At 33.6% G+C, this 6,407-nt stretch overlaps 1 long non-coding RNA gene across 1 annotated transcript; it reads left to right on the top strand.

The window, feature by feature from the left end:
• The first annotated feature begins 389 nt into the window (after window positions 1–389).
• On the top strand, window positions 390–6,195 carry LOC123549176 (uncharacterized). Its single transcript, XR_008369531.1, has 5 exons — window positions 390–501; window positions 3,330–3,450; window positions 3,995–4,112; window positions 4,716–4,792; window positions 5,674–6,195. It is a non-coding gene; the product is annotated as an uncharacterized LOC123549176 (long non-coding RNA).
• The last annotated feature ends 212 nt before the right edge of the window (window positions 6,196–6,407 follow it).

The raw sequence follows: 6,407 nt of genomic DNA, 5'->3' as shown, positions 1-6,407 counted from the left end.
GCACTGTTTTAGCCCCCAAATTTTGAAGAAAATGAAATAAAAACTACATCTCAACGATATGAATTATTTGAAAGATAAAGGATTAATCTTGCATTTTATAAAGAAAAAATGCAACAGTTTTGCATAAAAAGTCATGATACATGGTCTAGTTTCATGCCATCAACACAGATTTTGTACATTTTTAGACATTTTCGTGCACTTTATCACCAAAATACGATACGAGCGCAGGGGAGAACAATTTTAATTTTTGGATATGTTTTGAGGATTGCAAAAACACGAAGAATGATACATGAGAGAAAATTGTTCTAAAGTGCGCTCGTAGTAAATTTTGAACAAATACGGTATTTTCGTCCGAAAATTCTACTCTAAAAATAGCCATGTAAAGGGACGAAACTCTTGATCTCCTTGAAGAGTTTGGCGTAAAGGTAAATAAAAACATGTTGTGACGTAATGCGGAAGTGATATCGGTTGCTTGAAAAATGGATTTTTGTCAAATTACAGGTAAATTAGACCTTTTGATAGTATTTGCATAGCATTTTATGAAGTTCTCATTATCATTAACATATAATCCTCGATTTATTTCAATGCTGTTAGCGTGTCATACAAAAATTACGTTATTATATCTTGATCAGTCGGCGAAAATCTTGACTTTGGTCAAACTCGTCAAAGATTTTTAGATTCTGTAAAATATTATACTAAATACGCGTAATAAGAACCAGATCTAAATATCACGGTACTAACTTGGTCACACAATAGAGGAACTTGTGTAAGGCAGCTATTTAATCGGAATTGGCTATTCCAGAACATTCCCCATTGTGTTGTGGAAGAGGGGGGTGGGGGGGGGGGGTAATTTACAGCATTTACAGGGAGGTTTCTAGAGGGAAAGAGGGGGTGCATTTTGATTGTGTAATGTGGAAGCAGTTCTAAAGAAGAGGGAGGGGGCATTTTACAAATAAATTAGAATTGGGGATCTTTGGAAATTGGAATTACCCAGTAGGGGTATTGTCGGGGAAGTGGGTGGGGGTATTTTGAGTTAGCGAGTTGTAGAAGGGTAGGAAAATATGTTTTCGAGAAGATGGGTTCTTTTTTCTAAAGAACTACTTCCGAGGTTGGGGTGGGGGTATTTGAATTTCTGAAATGGTCCGTTTATTCAAGGTTTATCTTCGAGTCCCAGCCAAGATTGGTTGCACATTCTTCTCAGACCTTGTTTTAATGTTGGAAGTGTCTAGCCATCCAGTAACTGGATACCTAGCCTGCATTCTAGCAGTCTGGTCAGCTATAAAATACTCGGGGGATTTTCTAGTCGTCCGGTAATAGATTTCCTAATGAATAAGTAATGATACCTGTCATTTACTAAAGATATCAATACTTATCTTTTAAAAAAATAATGTGTGCATACATACTAAAGATTTAGTTTTAATTGTCTCAAATAAATCAATGCATTATTCTTGTAATGCCGAAATCAATGATGGCAGTGTCGTCACTCATTATTAAAATCTGTTCATCTGGTGGCGGGAAAAATAATGCTTTGTGGGATCAGAATTTTTAAATTTTTACAACTTTTTCACTGGATTTTCAAAAATAGAACAGTTTTAAAATACTTACAGGTTTCATATTTTAGTATATCAAAACTTTTAGAAAAACAGTAGTTAAGCATTCATAATTAACCCATTTTATTTCGAAGTAAAAGTCAAAATTAATGAACTGCTTTCCATTCATCAATTTATTTTATAAATTTGTGTATTAAGAATTAAAGTTTAGGCCGTTAGAATAACATCACTTTGTACAAAATAACATGGACGTTTGGCGATCAGTGATGTGTAACCAGGCTATTAGATCAGCCAAATTCTTTCATAAAATTTTATGAAAGAATTTGGCTGATTTATCATTTACAAAATTAGAATATCAACGGATTTGTATACAAACACGCTCTCATTTGTTAATATCGACTTCTAGTCGATGAAAATACTTTGGTTTGTTTAAGAAATAATATATCTCATCCAGTGATTTGTTGTTGAATAAATCATTGTTTGGAGTAAAGTTGTGAAGGAATTTTATCACGAGTGATATAATAATACGCATCTTAACGACAAACAATGATTTATTCAAGAGCAAATCACTAAATGAGATATATATTATTTCGATTCTAACACGTTACCAAGGATTTTTACGTACGTCCTTGACGACAGTCATTAAGTATTTGCCCATTTTCAATCGGTTTCTTTTCCAGCACGCTGCTATGCCGTTTGATGCCATGACGTAATAATTGTGACGTCAGAACAGTGATTTGTTGTATAATAATTCACTGTTTTCTGCCTTCTGTGTTTAATAGGAAAATAAATCGGATCGTGTTAAAATTTCACACAATATTTTGTTTACACTGATAAGTATTGATATCTTAAGGAAATAACAGTTGAAACTATATATTTAAAATCATTACTTATTCAGGCTAGAAAATACCCTGAGGTCAGGACTTGCTAGTCGTCCGATACCCGGCTAGAAGTCCAATTACCAGACGGCTAGACACTTACTTTAATGTTTGTAACAGTATACATTTTATAGCACACAAACGTGACTGTGTCATAATCGCTTGTACAGCTTTTCGACAGGACATTATTAAGTAAACCATGTCATGTTAGAATATGGAAATGTCTAGCTGTCTTGTAACCAATGCCAAGCCAGAGTTCTAGCTGTGAGGTAACCAGATGTATCTAGCACATCCTTAAGTGTTTTTTTTTTCATCATCTGGTTACATGTGATTGATATTTTATGTTAGGAAAAGAGCTTATGAAATTGTGATTGTCATTGTTTAAAAGGGTTCCAGTTATGTTTTTGTTGTTGTTTTACTAATTTTGTCCAATATAAGATTGAATGATACATTTTGTAATGTAACGATTAAGAGTTAATTGTGTTTGAAGATTTGATTCACAGAAAATAATTAGAATTTTGATAAGATCCGCTTTAAGCATGCTTATGACGTGAGCACAAAAGTACAAATTTGTTTTTGTTTTTTTTTATATAAAATGTCATTAGATATGATCTGTGGCAAAATATGAGCCATGCCATGAGAAAACCCACATAGTGGCTTTGCGACCAGCTTATGTGCAGTCTGGTCAGGATCCATGCTGTTCGCTAACGGTTTCTCTAATTGCAATAGGCTTTGAAAGCGAACAGTATGGATCCTGACCAGACTGCACAGATGCGCAGGCTGGTCTGGATCCATGCTGGTTGCAAATGCACTATGTTGGTTTTCTCGTGGCGTGGCTCATATTATTATTTCGTTACACTTTCACAATACTTTAATAGATAAGTATACATTTCTTTTTTAGTGAACAGGTTATTGTGAGATAGTCTGATTACTTCGGAGCTGCCAGATTGTGTATGAAATCCTGAAAAAAGTATTTCAACAACTTTTTCATGAACCACAGAAACTTCACCTTACCAAATTGTGTGAGTGTATACATTTGCTAGAAATATTTTTATGAATTTGTTGTCTGGATAATCCATAAAACCCAGTTTCAGAATACTATACAGGTTAAAGATCACGACTTAAAATCTTTCATTGTTTCATGACATATAATCTATAAACATTTGAGACATTTTATATGTATCTTTAGGTAACGTCTCTTCTTCCTGGTACACATGCTTTTCAAGAAAGTTCCACAGTCATTAATTGACAACAATAAATAAAAAATGTAGAAAGAAAACAGGGAGTTGAATAGTTCCTATTTGAAATGCTGGTCAGTAGTGGTCTGTTACCTAAAAATTTAATGCCTACTCTCAGTTTCGATATGAAAAATTGTCGGATACATGAAAACCATCACATTTCTTGTAGAATACATTCCAGCAGTTGGGGACGTAGCTTCCCACAAATCGGTGTGTAGGTACATATTTCCTAGGGAGAGTTCAGTGTAATATCTTCTCGGATGTTACAGAAAGAATGCATAGTATTATGTTTTTAAATTTATTCATGATATAAATATTTCTTTTCCAGAGGACCAGACATTGTGAGAAAGTTTGATTGCATTCAAGAGCTGCCAGAGCTAAAGCTAGAAAAGAAACTAAACAACTTCTTCTCATGATCTGCTTAATTGATCTTCACATTGAATTGTGTGAGTTATGAATTTTGTTTCAAAGGGTATCATAAATTCTCTTTCTGATTAATCCGCAAGAACCGGTTGAAAACTTAAATATTGAACATTCCTTTAATTAACATTATAGGTCATTTGATTATATAGCTCTATTTTCATTTACAAGTTAATGAAGCTTACATTAAAAATGATTGTGTCACATGGCGGAGATATACTGTTTCTGCCTTTGCCATCTGTCTTTCCGTCCGTCTATCCTGATTAAGCTTGGCCGGCTTTCTTAGGTCAAACTGCTGGCTGGATTTCGAAGAAACTTCACAGGAGTGAATCAGTGATCAAAACCAAGCCTAGTTTTGCATATGGCGAACACGTTCCGCCCCGCTGCATAAAACGGCTGACAGAGCTTAAGGTATACATAGGGGGGAGACATATGTTTTTGTGACAAAAGCACCTTGTAGTTATTCTAACAGATTTCAGCTGAAGGGAGCAAATTTATTTAATAACCTGTTACATAAAAAAGGTGAAAAATTGAAAAGTTACTTAAATACCTTGAAATTTAAAAGCAGTTTACTGAGCTGTATATTCATTTCTCAGAAAAAAACATGCATATTAACTTTTTGTTTTCAGCAACCTGTATGCTACATTGTATAATGACGTTGAGCAAATAAAGATACTGCAGTCAGCGTTACAACCTTCATTAAACAGTAAGATTTTTATGACAATATTTTAAATTACTTTACATATATTTTTGTCAAGCACAAATGGCTGTGCTGTGTATGTGTGTCCGTCCGTCTGTCTAGATTTGAATCTTTCAGCCATAAATTTGACATGCATGAAGTAATCATGTTTATATTTGGCATGAATGTTGATCTCAATAAGACAGAGCGCATTAAAATTTTGCAAACCCAAGGTTCCTATCTCAAAGGTCAAGGTCACAGAGGTCAAAGGGTGGGCCCGACATGTTTCCTGTTGGCCTCTAGTTAAGGGGGCTTATTGCACTTCAAATCTAAGTTATCCATGCAGAGTTCTGGTTTCCATTGCAGCCAAAAAGGAAAAAAATACTTTAAAAATTTTCATCACAAAAACAGCCAGTCTGATTTTGAATTCTTTATCTCTACAGCTTTGATATTCGGCATGTGATATAAGGGTTTGACTGTCTACCATAATTCTCCAGATTATTGCCTTAAGGCCAAAAAGGCCATACCCATGTTAAGGCATGAACAGAATATAATGAAAGCCGGGAACATGTTTTGACAGGTCAAATAAATTGTACAATATAGGCTAACATAGAAGAAGCCCAAATCTGTACTGGTACCATTACACAAACACACTTGAAGCTTTGAACACAGGTGAGCACTTTAGGGTCAATGACACTCTTGTTTTCTGGATATTATTTTTGCTACTACTGAATGATATATATAATTATACACTTCAATGGAACCAGTGTAAAGTGGTGCAGAGTAAAAAGAAATATACTTACAACTTTTTCTTGTATATTTTTTTCTTCTGCAATTAACTGTTTTAATTAAACAACTATTTAAATGATAATGTACACTTCAGTTTATGTTTTCACTCTTTATTTCAGGAATGAATTGGTGTTACAGAAATGGATAACATATGGAGACAAACACTTTCAGACTACTGAAACTACACATTGTTTGAGACTATGAGAATGGCTTATTTTCATGATGGAACTCATATCACAAAGAAAGAACTTGCTTTATCTTATTTCTTATAACTAGTCCTCAAAGACATACCCAAGTAAACTACATCAGGAAAGAAAGCAAAGAAAGTTGATTCAGGATTTAGAATTGAATGTTTTTGTGTCAACAGTGTGTGAAAACTGCGAAAAATAGGATTTTAATTTCAAGGATTTGATTTAGTATGTGAAGGAGTGATTTGTTTTTAATTCATCACACAAGTTATTGACAATGCTCTAAAATATAAATAGGATGTGTAAATACAGACTTTCATACCTAACTAAAATAATGTTGAACTCAACAGAATAAACAAACTAGCATCTGTTGTATAATATATTAGTTGTTTTATCAAACTTTGTCAGTTTTGTTACATTACTTATCATTGATAGAATATATTATCTAATAACTCTTTACAGTACTCATCATTATAAGCTATTTTGAAATAATTACAGGACTGATATTTTACTAGTATTAGTTAAATGTGTTGTTATTAGACCCCTTACATTTGAAAGTGAGTTTTCTTTATACATGTGCATACAGGATTCTGCTATTCCATCTGTCGGCTAGTCCAGTCTGTCAGATCTTTGTCCAGAAATTATATTTGAAATAAAATATAGCA

This window comes from Mercenaria mercenaria, unplaced genomic scaffold (assembly GCF_021730395.1).
Source record: "Mercenaria mercenaria strain notata unplaced genomic scaffold, MADL_Memer_1 contig_4787, whole genome shotgun sequence".
Classification (NCBI taxonomy): Eukaryota; Metazoa; Mollusca; class Bivalvia; order Venerida; family Veneridae; genus Mercenaria; species Mercenaria mercenaria.
Note: the sequence above shows the minus strand (reverse complement) of the source record. Positions and strands in the feature narration are given on the sequence as shown.